Raw genomic sequence first — 11,964 nt, 5'->3', positions numbered from 1 at the left:
CCTCAACAATGTAATTATGATCAGTGGAAATGGCCATACATGGGCCCTTTAAGAGAAGAAACAGAGATTTCACATGACACTAAAATCACTGTATATCAGTATGTAGTGTCTCTACTTTAAAGAGTCTTCTCCTGTTGATGTTCAGGTGTATATCAGTATGTAGTGTCTCTACTTTAAAGAGTCCTCTCCTGCTGATGTTCAGGTGTATATCAGTATGTAGTGTCTCTACTTTAAAGAGTCCTCTCCTGCTGATGTTCAGGTGTATATCAGTATGTAGTGTCTCTACTTTAAAGAGTCCTCTCCTGCTGATGTTCAGGTGTATATCAGTATGTAGTGTCTCTACTTTAAAGAGTCCTCTCATGCTGATGTTCAGGTGTATATCAGTATGTAGTGTCTCTACTTTTAAAGAGTCCTCTCCTGCTGATGTTCAGGTGTATATCAGTATGTAGTGTCTCTACTTTAAAGAGTCCTCTCCTGCTGATGTTCAGGTGTATATCAGTATGTAGTGTCTCTACTTTAAAGAGTCCTCTCCTGCTGATGTTTCAGGTGTATATCAGTATGTAGTGTCTCTACTTTAAAGAGTCCTCTCCTGCTGATGTTCAGGTGTATATCATTTAGTGTCTCTACTTTAAAGAGTCTGCTTTCATATTGTTTGTCTGTTCATTATTGTAACAAAAAACTAAAAACAATAAAAACAAAGTTTAAAAAAAAAAATATATTATATATATATATATATATATATATATATATATATATATATATATATATATATATATATACATGATACATGATACATGTTTGATTGTCTGTTCAGGTGAGCGAGCGCCTGAGTGACAGGTGGAGCATCGTGCAGGCGGTGTCTCCTCTGGATCCGCCTCAGCTCAACCCTCTGCAACGACGGCAGCTTCTCGCAGCTGAAGGAGGCCGTGGAGCAGATGGTGGCGGAGAAGCAGAGCCAATGGGACGACTTCCTGGACCCGGTGCTGTTTCTGTTCAGAACGTCCAGCAACCCCACCACCAAGTTCAGCCCCTACTCCCTCATGTTCAGCAGGAAGCCTGACCTGCCCAACCAGGTGGGCAGAGAAAAGATAAGAAGTCAAAGTCAACTTTATTGTCAATCTCAAAATATGTTTGTAAGAAGTACTTTATTGATCCCAATGTGGAAAGTTTGTGTTGCAGCAGCATAAAAAGACATGGCATTGTACAGTAAAATTAAAAGGACAGAAATAAACACGAAAGTAGAAAATATCCATGTTGAATTTACAAATTGACAATAACAAGATATAAAGCAAGTTATTATATTTACAAAGTATGTGACGGATGGACTATACATATTAAATATCCGTTGGGAATCCATTGTTCAGAGAAGAGAAACATAGTTGAATCAGAATCAGAATATTACCAGGTACGAGGAATTTGACTTGATGTCATAATAATAATAATAAAGCTTTATTTTATAGCACTTTTCATACAACACATGCAGCTCAGAGGGGATGTGGCTGAGGTAATGTGAACTCGGAATGTTTGAGAACCCCAAAGTTTTATGTTATAAATTCAGGGATGCAAACTTGTCACCTTTCGGCGAAATTCGCCGTTTTGAATCCAAAATAGGTCGTTTGTGTGATTCATGTAGATCTGCAATAAAAATATTTTTTGGGTTAGGGGGGGGGTCTGGGACCCGGAGTAATCTGGCGGCCCGCGAGCTGTTATGTTGCCATCATGCACCGCATGGTGTTCTTTTTTTATATATTATAATGAAGCGGCGAGCTGTGTGCTCGAGTCTTCCTGCCTGTCGGCTCTGCTCATGGATGTATAATAAGGCTCTGCTGCTCCGGGATGAGGGTCTAGCTTCAGCAGCTACATTACTACGGTGCGTTCGTTAATATTAACTGTGCGGTCCGGAGTCACTGTGGCACAGACTGGACCGCTGGTGAACAGCTGAACGGGCCGTTCAGGTGTTCAGAGCAGAGCTCCCTGTCGAGCGGCAGAGCGTGATGTGCACTGAAAAGTTTTTTCTGTCGCAATATTATTTAATGAATCGTTGAGCTAGCTAACTAGGCATACATTGTCACTATCTGCTAACGTTAGCTTTAGCCTTCGTTTTCAAATAGTTATTTTCATAGGCTATAAACGGAGGTGGTATAAGTATATATCTTGTACTCGAGTAAAAGTAGAAGTACTCAGATCTTGTACTTGAGTAAAAGTAGAAGTACTCAGATCTTGTTCTTCAGTAAAAGTAGAAGTACTCAGATCTTGTACTTGAGTAAAAGTAGAAGTACTCAGAGTGTAGGAATACTCTGTTACAGTAAAAGTCCTGCATTCAAAATGTTCCTCAAGTAAAAGTATAAAAGTATTATCAACTAAATATAGTGAAAGTAGCGACAGTAAAAGTAGTCATTGTGCAGATTGGTCCATTTCAGAATAATATATATGATATGTTTTATAATGATTGATCATGAAAGTGTTCTCAAAGCTGCGTAAAGGTTGCAGCTAGTTTGAATGACTTTGTATACTGCAGGGTAGCTTGTGAATTTACTCCAGGTGGAACTAAAGTCTTGATTTAACACTTGATTATATTTCACATCATTCATCCAACATGCTCAACAGTGCTGCCAAAATTATAAACTGACTGCTACACAATTAAAATAATGCTTTTATACATTTCTATTAGATGTGACTCTTTGGCGTTTCTGTTATTATGAACTGCTTTAGTTGTTCTGACTGCTAAAATCCTCTGTTATTCCTCATTTTAAAGCCGATATTCCGTGGGGTTTGGGGGCTCGGATCCTTGTCACCTTTTTCATACCTGATGAGTTTGCATCCCTGAATAAATGTACGGGTCCCCAGAACATAGAAAACTGCATATGTTGGTGAATTTGCATAATTAGCACAAGTTGCATTTATTAGCATTATAGCCTACATGTATGCAGACAATAGTTAAAATATGTCTTGGCTGATTTGGTACATTTTGGAGTTTTATTTTGTTTTGAAGATGCTGAATCCATTTCTGGTTTTTAAAAAAAGGCAGTTTTAACAACAATATATCCCTATTTGTACTCTAGTTGGCTGAATTTGATTACTTTTGGGTCGATTTGGAAGATTTTGAGGACTTGGATTGGACAGATTGCTTATTTATAAAAAGAAAAACAACACAGTAGGGATAACACATTTTATGTTGTGCTCTCTATATCCATTTCAGGACCCAAAATGGCAGTTTAAACCAGAACGTGGCCATGTTTGTACTCTCTGTGGGACCACCATGAGTAGTGTTGCAACCATTGGATACAGAGAGCACCAGATCAACATTATTACCTCGACTGTGGACAATTTATTTTCAAACATATAAGCAATCTGTCCAACCCAAACGATCCAGCATCCACTAAATCCTCAAAATCAACCCAAAATTCATTGAAATCAGCCCACAGAAGACAAATATGGTAATTTCTGGTAAAAACTGCCATTTATGATCCTGAAAATGTTAGACATAGATTCAACATCTTCAATAACCCCCCAAACCATTCCTAAACTGTCCAAATCGGCCAAGCCATCTTTTAACTAATGCTAATTAATGCAACTTGTACTAATTGTGCAAATTGCCCAGCATATGCAAGTTTATATCTGGCAGTTTCTATGTGCTGGGACCCCTAGTATACATTTCTGTCATAAAACTGTGCGGTAATCAACAGGGTTATGAGTAGACAACTACTATCTGGTACGTTTCCTCGCTCTAATTGAACGTGTTTCCTCCAGACGACGTTGAGCCTGCTGAGTTACCATGACCAGGAGCAGGATGAGTTCTCCACGACGGAGAAGGCCTCCTCGTTTCTGAGCGCGATGCAGGAGCAGCAGAACTCTGTGAAGCAGCTGGTGAGTTATTTTGCACTATTTGTTTTAACCATTGTCTTTATTAAAGGTCACCTACTATGCAAAATCCACTTCTTCATGTCTCCTCTACATCAACATGTGTCCCCTCTTCTTCATGTCTCCTCTACATCAACATGTCCCCTCTTCTTCATGTCTCTTCTACATCAACATGTGTCCCCTCTTCTTCATGTCTCTTCTACATCAACATGTGTCCCTCTTCTTCATGTCTCCTTACATCAACATGTCCCCTCTTCTTCATGTCTCTTCTACATCAACATGTGTCCCCTCTTCTTCATGTCTCTTCTACATCAACATGTGTCCCCTCTTCTTCATGTCTCTTCATCAACATGTGTCCCCTCTTCTTCATGTCTCTTCTACATCAACATGTGTCCCCTCTTCTTCATGTCTCTTCTACATCAACATGTGTCCCCTCTTCTTCATGTCTCTTCTACATCAACATGTGTCCCCTCTTCTTCATGTCTCTTCTACATCAACATGTGTCCCTCTTCTTCATGTCTCTTCTATCAACATGTGTCCCCTCTTCTTCATGTCTCTTCTACATCAACATGTGTCCCCTCTTCTTCATGTCTCTTCTACATCAACATGTGTCCCCTCTTCTTCATGTCTCTTCTACATCAACATGTGTCCCCTCTTCTTCATGTCTCTTCTCTTCTACATCAACATGTGTCCCCTCTTCTTCATGTCTCTTCTACATCAACATGTGTCCCCTCTTCTTCATGTCTCTTCTACATCAACATGTGTCCCCTCTTCTTCATGTCTCTTCTACATCAACATGTGTCCCCTCTTCTTCATGTCTCTTCTACATCAACAGTGTCCCCGTCCCCTCTTCTTCATGTCTCTCTACATCAACATGTGTCCCCTCTTCTTCATGTCTCTTCTACATCAACATGTGTCCCCTCTTCTTCATGTCTCTCTCTCTCAACATGTGTCCCCTCTTCTTCATGTCTCTTCTACATCAACATGTGTCCCCTCTTCTTCATGTCTCTTCTACATCAACATGTGTCCCCTCTTCTTCATGTCTCTTCTACATCAACATGTGTCCCCTCTTCTTCATGTCTCTCTTCATCAACATGTGTCCCCTCTTCTTCATGTCTCTTCTACATCAACATGTGTCCCCTCTTCTTCATGTCTCTTCTACATCAACATGTGTCCCCTCTTCTTCATGTCTCTTCTACATCAACATGTGTCCCCTCTTCTTCATGTCTCTTCTTCATCAACATGTGTCCCCTCTTCTTCATGTCTCTTCTCTCTACACATGTGTCCCCTCTTCTTCATGTCTCTTCTACATCAACATGGGTCCCCTCTTCTTCATGTCTCTTTACATCAACATGTGTCCCCTCTTCTTCATGTCTCTTCTACATCAACATGTGTCCCCTCTCTTCAGTATCTTCATGTCTCTTCATATACATCAACATGTGTCCCCTCTTCTTCATGTCTCCTCTCATCAACATGTGTCCCCTCTTCTTCATGTCTCTTCTACATCAACATGTGTCCCCTCTTCTCTTCATGTCTCTTCTACATCAACATGTGTCCCCTCTTCTTCATGTCTCTTCTACATCAACATGTGTCCCCTCTTCTTCATGTCTCTTCTACATCAACATGTGTCCCCTCTGTGGAAAGAGACTCTGAAAGTTTCAGGAACAAAGATTCTCTCTCTTTTTGTCCTGATCCATTTTTATTAAAACCTGTCTGAAAATGAGCTGATCAGATTTTGGCCACTTGATGATGTCATAACGATGTTTTGTCTTGTGTAACCATTAGCCAATCAGCAACCAAGGTAACCCCCCCCCCCCCCCTTATCACCTGAATCTCCTCCTAGAGCACCATTGAGTTCTTTGTAACCAAATCTCTCTCATACCCCTTTCACACCAACGCAACTCCGGTTCTAGCTCCGTGCTAGAGCTTTTCAGGTTCGGAACCAGTACTTCGGTTTAGCTCCGGCTCTTTTCACACCGCTCAGAGACCGACTGGTGCTGCCGCTGCTGCGTCATGACGTCACAGTTTACGTCGCTGATTTTCTCCCCAACGGAGCTCACCTCACAACAACAACGGGCCGGGGACTGCGTTGCTTTTAATCATACGAAGCCAGATTAAATTAAATAACGACTTCTCCAACCTTATACTTTTCTCCAGAGTGCCGTGGTTCATTGTTTATTAATGTGTTTTCAGCGGCATTTACCGACCGCTGCAGAGCTGGCTGCACTTCCACGAGTGTATCTCCCGTTAGCTCCGGGTTAGCTCACACGGCTCTAAAGTATTCACTGTCTGACTGTCACACAAGCAGCTGATACATATCCCCAGTTCCCCTTAAGTGAATGTGTGTCAGTCTGAATTGACGCTGTTTGGCATCACAACGCTGTTATGAAAGTTTCTCTGGTATAACATGGGTGATGTTAGCATAGCAACCGAAGCTAAACTGACTACTTGCTAAGCCGTTTTATACAGGCACTTTTTACCGACGTATTTTTCATTATGATTCTACTTGTGATAGTCGGACATGACAACCTGTGCAGCCCATGTATTGATTCCATCCGATAACTGCTATAATAACAAACAAAACGTCTGCCTGCTCTCCACAATGATCAATAACAGCGAACGGATGGTCAAAGTAAGGTACAAATAAACAGAATCACACGAAGCCTGGTTAGTGTTGCCTGACTTTATAAGCGTATTTTTTTTTTTACAAGTGTGTGGTTGCGTTCTAGTCACTTTGCTCAGCACTACTGCTTGTTACAAACTTTTATTTGCCGTACTCGCCTTAACTGTTAGCTCAGGTTAATCTCGCCCCCCCTCCGACGTATGCGGTTCTTGCTTCTACAACGGACAACTTTTGGTGCTCGAACGAACCGGATTCCGGAGCTTAGAGGCTGCTCCGCTGCGGGTGTGAACAGGAAAACCCGGTGCTTTTCAAGCACCAGCACCGAACCGGCCCTGAAACACCGTTGGGTGTGAAAGGGGTATCAGAGGGGCGTGGGGAGGGGCTCCTTATTTTCATCTAAAGTAACAGACAGAGAATCAGCACTTTGGAAACAGGGCTGAAACAGAGGGGATTATGGGATGCTGCAATGATCTGTTTGGTGTTTCAGCCAATCAGAGACAGGCTCTGTATATATCTGAGAGCTGTGATATATTGATGAAAAACAGTATAATGGGGGACCTTTAATTCCCCTGAGTGAAAGACACATACATTAATATTCTGTTCTTGTACATATCCCATATTCAATTTACATGTATTTAGACTTTTTGCACTTATTTTGTATTTTGTATTTTATTATATATGTAGCATTGTTGGAGGAGCTCAGGTCAGAATAATTTCATTGCCATTTATAAAACGGACAAGTAAAATCAAGCAATCTGATTGGTTCTTACCCGTGGTATACTGAGCGTATACCACGGGTAGAATTGTAAGTTACTTTTCACAACAACTCAGTATCCCTCCCGCGTCTGAGATAAACAGTATACAGTTGGTCTGAAAAGCAAACTGCCTTGCAGTTTTGCTTTTCAGACTGGAACAAGAAAGCAGCGGAGAAGTAACGGGGCAGAAACCCTCCTTTTTACGCAACGGTCCAGACATAGACATCAACGGCAAAAACATATTCAGTGTGCAGTTCCTTTGGCATTAGAGCAGGGATATTTAGATACTTTCCAAGGTTTGACATAATGAATTGTGCTACTTTTAAAGCAAGCAACGATGTTTTCAAATCTGTAATCAAAAAGGTCCCCAAAAACATTTAAGATTAACTTCGACCTCCGGGGGGGGGGGTCTTACGGAGGAGTGGATTGAGGAGTGCGAGTGCCTATCTCCAGAACAAAAAGCACCTAAACGACGACATGTAGAGCTACGTGAAGAGCAGGTAGACCAACTGGAAAAGTACACCATTCAAAAGCTTTCTGATGCGGGTCTTGAAACAAAGCAGAGAAATTATGACCGTTAGTGGCCACAGGTGAGAAAGCTCTCTCCAGAGCTACTGGAAGCCCAATCTCGGGGACCGGAGAAAGTGGAGCAATATTCTCGCCACACCAAGCAACAGCCTAGAACAACCTCAGCCTATACAAGTAACCACGTAAGCCATTCTACTGATGCTGGACAGTTTTTCAGTGGCTGCACAATAAACAGCAACATACACATTAATGTAAATAAATAGCCAAATAATGGATCAACGCTCTCTGTCTAATATGTTCGCTAGCTGTTGTTAGTGTTGTTGCATAGCAACCACCTCGCACTATGTTTCGTGCAGAAGGCAACAGAGGGACTATTTTATTTTGAACATCATTATTTACTAATAAAAACTATTTAAATTAGAGTGTGTATTTTTCTTTCATATTGCCACACTTGGTAACCGTTTTATAAAAGCAATAGCTCACTTCAGGCCGTGATATATGCTCATTATATCACAGCTAAGTGGGTTGTCGACCCTCCGCTTCGCGTCGGGCCGAACCACGCCCCTTAGCTGTGATATAATGAGCATATACCACGGCCTGTCGTGAGCTATTGCTTAATTCTACACTGTAGCTTTGTGCATATGACAATAAAACCTTTGAATCTTGAAAAACAAAAACAACAAACATGACAAATGCTAAAACGGAGGGGACTAATTTATCAATTTTTAGGTTTGTTTTTGCCCTTTTAATTCTTTATTAGTTATTTTCTCACATTCCCCTTTACATCCATTAGTACTCAAATGTAACAGTTTCTTTAACAAGGGGTCACAACATGTAGAAGGGCTCAAATCCAAGAAATTCAACATGAGAATAGAACAAAAACGTATAGAACGTAAATAACACAGGTATAACAAAAATTAAATAAAAGATGGGTTATATGTAAGGGATAATGTGCAGCGACGCGGTCATTATGGGGAAAAGAACACCGGCAGGCTGATCAGGAGCCCGACGCGAAGCGGAGGGATCTAGATCTGCATGAAGGTGTTCCCCATAATGACCGCGTCGCTGCACATTATCCCGCTTATTACATGGCCACATTCTCAACAAAGTAACGATATGACTCCCAATATTAATTGAAATGCTTTTATGGATTTAGAAAATGATTTTATTGATTTAAAAAATAGTTGTATGTATTGATTTAAATTTACATGCATCCGCTAAGAAAAATAGTCCGTTGTTACCGTTTGAACTAACGTAGCAACGGCAGGAAGGCGGAGCTTTTTGATTACAGATTTGAAAACAATCGTTGCTTGCTTTAAAAGTAGCACAATTCATTAGGTCAAACCTTGGAAAGTATCTAGATATCCCTGCCCTAATGCCAAAGGAGCTGGCAACTGAATATGTGTCGCCGTTTGATGTCTATGTCTGGACCGCTGCGTAAAAAGGAGGGTTTCTGCCCGTTACTTCTCCGCTGTTTTCTTGTCTTGTCAGTTAGAAAAGCAAACTGTATACAGTTAAATCGAACGGACTTGTTTGTGCAGATGTGAGCGTCCTTAACAACGGTCAATATGTCCTTGACAGCGGTCTGTCTGTTCTGGATTAACAACGTGTCACGTGTTCCGAATTGACCAATCAGAATCGAGTATTCAACTAAGCCATGTAATAAAAAATATATAAGGTCATCCTACATATTACAATAATACAGTCCAATATACTTATTTTGGGGTGTCCCACAGTCCAGTTCCCTTTTTAATGCAGCCTTTATAATCCTTCCATTATGAATCCCAGTTTCCTCCTATTACCTCCACCAATGGTGTCCATCTTTCTTTAAACATGTCCCTCTGTAATCGTAGCATATATGTAATTTTTTCCATTGTATAAATATTTCTTAGAATTGTCAGCTATTCAGCATCTTTTTTTTTAGCCATCTTATTGTAATCGTTTTCTTCGCCGCTGTTAGTATTTATTCTAGATTTGACATCTCCTCTCCTCCTATATGTGTGTGTTGACCAGGTGTTAGCCAACATGACCGCGGCCTACAAACAGGAGAAGAAGAAGAACGCCAAGCGCCGGACGCACAGATCGCCCTCCGTGACTTTCAAACTCTCCGAGCCTCAGTACGCCGCCGGAGACTCGCCATCGCCGAAGAAACTGAAGGACAGTTTGTATTTATCTTTCCCTGTGGAGCAGATCAGCTCAGAGGACATGAAGACGGAGACGTTAGCTTTTCACTTAGCGTAGCACGACAAAACACACACACACACACACACACACACACACACACACACACACACACACACACACACACACACACACACACACACGGACTATAAGATTCAACTTTAAACAAGAAACAACTCTTCCACTGAGAGGAGGTCCACAGGAGGGAATACTGGAATACCTTCCACTTCAAGCAGCTGCCCCACACACACACACACACACACACACACACACACACACACACACACACACACACACACACACACACACACACACGAGAAACAGAATCCATGGACCGAAAAGGAGAAACAGACATGGATGAGTTCCTCCTTTTATCCCGACAAAAACATTTCCCATGATGATGATGTTAACTTATTTTTGTCCGCTGTGTTCTACGATAGATTTCTAAGCCACAATACTTTTAAATAAAGCAGTTGTTTCATTGTGTAGACTGTTATTACCTGATGATCATCATGCTATAAGAGAGAAACTCCCTCAGGGATTTGGAAAACATCCCAAAAACACCTCCACTCAGAACCAGAATGGGATTAGATTTGGTTTACGTGGTGATACGGAGACACGGAAAGAAGAATACGCAGCAAAACAAATCAAATAAAAGTAGGACAGCTATTTTAAAAACTATAACAAATTAACAATATTTACATATGACCAATACTATATACTGTATTTGAAGCACAAAACCTCCTCACATACGATGCGATAATACTTGAAACGTTGAGATCAAGTCTCTTCCTGCTGAGAATAAAACTCACCTGTTCACCATGACCTTTTCAAGATTCAATTCTTTATCATCATGTGCTCAGCAGCTACAGTGTAGATATGCCAATGAAAAACTGAAGAAGTCCTCCAACAGAGCAACATGAATATATATATAGGACATACAACTAAGAAAATAGTGCAAGAGAATGTTTGGAGATGTGCAAGATGTGTTTCAATCTAATTTTCATTGAAATTTAGATTGAAAAATACTTAAAATAAATACAAAATATCTGAATAAAAAGGTAAGAGCTGAGGGATTTTAATTATTTATAAACATATTTCATTTTGTGAAGGACCGAATGTTTGTCATTTTAAAGAATGTATTATTAACAATAAATTAAATTAATAAATACTAAGATTTTAATGTATTTTTCTTTTAATTTGATAATTAAGAAGTTTGTTTATTTTTTAATGTGTTTAAATAAGATTATATTGAGCAGTTGAGAACATATCTGAAATGTTTGTACATTTAGATTTTTTTTAAATAACAATAGAAGTAATAATTGACTTTGTGAGCGAGAAACCTCTCCCTCAAAAATAAAGAGACCTTTTTTAGCACTTTTTGGTGTGTGTGTTTTTTCCCAGCGGCTCTTGAACGCTCACCAGGTGGGAGGAGCCACGTGACGTTCACTTTCGCAACAACTGACGTCAGAGAGGTAAAAGAGAAACAGGGGTATTACTCTGTCTCGTTTTCCGTGAATAAAAACAACTTCAGAGTTAATGTTTAAGACGTAGGAGTTTCAGAGAAAAATTTCAAATATATTTCTGGTTTTCAATCGACCATCAGGTACGAAAGCACAAGTGTGTGAAGTGTACTCTCGGTAATTTACGGAGGGTAGCTAAACCTTTTATCTTTTTTTAAGGTGGCTGAATTCATGTATAATGATAAAACAGATGCCAAGTTCAACTTTAAAATGCTGGGGGAAAAGTACTCAGATCTTGTACTTGAGTAAAAGTAGAAGTACCAGAGTGTAGGAATATTCTGTTACAGTAAAAGTCCTGCATTCAAGATGTTACTCAAGTAAAAGTAGAAAAGTATGATCATCAAAATATAGTTAAAGTAGCGACAGTAAAAGTAGTAATTTTAACGGAGTATTCCTACACTCTGGAACTTCTACTTTTACTCAAGTACAAGATCTGAATACTTCTACTCTTACTCAAGTACAAGATCTGAGTACTTCTGCTTTTACTCAAGTA

This window comes from Trematomus bernacchii, unplaced genomic scaffold (genome assembly GCF_902827165.1).
Source record: "Trematomus bernacchii unplaced genomic scaffold, fTreBer1.1, whole genome shotgun sequence".
NCBI lineage: Eukaryota > Metazoa > Chordata > Actinopteri > Perciformes > Nototheniidae > Trematomus > Trematomus bernacchii.
The sequence above is the reverse complement of the archived record's forward strand: the minus strand, read 5'-3'. Positions refer to the sequence as shown.